Raw genomic sequence first — 1403 nt, 5'->3', positions numbered from 1 at the left:
GTGCTATTTTCTGATATTTACAGAAGATAGATGCAGTATTTCCTCTAAAATATACAGCACCAGTCCAAAGTTTGGACACATCTTCCCATTCACTTCAATGAGAAAGTGTGTCCAAACTTTTGACGGGTACTGTATATTTTTCGAAGAATGGAAAAATCAAATAAAACTCTATAAAAATCAAATCATTTTGTAATACCAGTCATTTAAAGAGGTGGTTTTCTGAACTTTTTTTGGCTCGTGACCCCTTAAAATGAGGCAACGTGTACTTGTGACTGTCCATCACAGGTTTATGGCCTTAATGTCGACATGAGAATGTTTTTTTATTTGAAAATAGCCAGTATTTCACAAGACAAAAAGCAGAAAAACAGGAAAAGGGGGGAAAAAAACATTCACATAAACCTTTTTGTGGAACAGAAATCTTTACTTTTTTTAAACCTTTTCATCATCTTATGACTCATCGGATCATCTTGGGAACCCACCTGACCAATGACTCAAAAATGTTCCTCTACTGATCATACTTACATGTAAATATAGACTTGGGTTCATAAACTTAACTTTAAGAAACATTAATTACTTATATTTCATTTTGTTGCGTTTGTCTTGGGAGTGATACCGGGTTTCCAATCAGAACATTTGGTTCAGGGATCGGGTCTTTAATTTCACATCTGTGTAGGTGGATGTCTCATTTTGGAATAAAACTCTTTGCTCTTTGTTCTCATACAAATGCAAATAAGGTTTTATTCTGACTTTAACACCATCCACCGTGTTGTACTCTTCATACAAACGTTCACCTCTTTTTTTTTTTTTAAATCCCTCCCTACATCCTTAAGCTACGATTTTGGAACCAGACATGTTGCCCAAAAGCCTTTTTTTCAATTGCCTCCAATGCTTTCAATAGAACCAAAAGCTTGTGGGCGGGTGTGTTTTTTTTAATTTATTTTCTCCTCTCTACAGTTGTTGAATGTCTCTGGGGAGTCTGCTGGATTATGGAGGGGATTTCTGTTGGATTTCAGTGAAATAAAGACTCTCTACTGCTCTCCTGTTGCATCAACCAATCACAAATCCCGCAGACCTGACGTACCCTTGATTGCTGTTTACATGCGTTTTTAACAGTCGACATCTCAGACCCTAAGCTGTGTATAATAGAGCATTGCATCATTTAAGTGGAACCAGAATGTCTGCGAGGGTTTAAGCCATTTAAAACAGCGTTGGCCTACTTTTTTTATCTACATGAACACAGTGTTACACAACCTGTCTGTGCTGCTATTGTTTGTGATGAGGTCGCTTATAAAAGTAGGAGACAGATAGGTGCCACCACCGGATGACGACATGCTAAAATTAAATTTAAGATGTACTTATTGTGACTTTATGAAGAGCTAAATGACATTTGTTAAAGGCACAGT

This window comes from Thunnus albacares, chromosome 8 (genome assembly GCF_914725855.1).
Source record: "Thunnus albacares chromosome 8, fThuAlb1.1, whole genome shotgun sequence".
Classification (NCBI taxonomy): Eukaryota; Metazoa; Chordata; class Actinopteri; order Scombriformes; family Scombridae; genus Thunnus; species Thunnus albacares.
Note: the sequence above shows the minus strand (reverse complement) of the source record.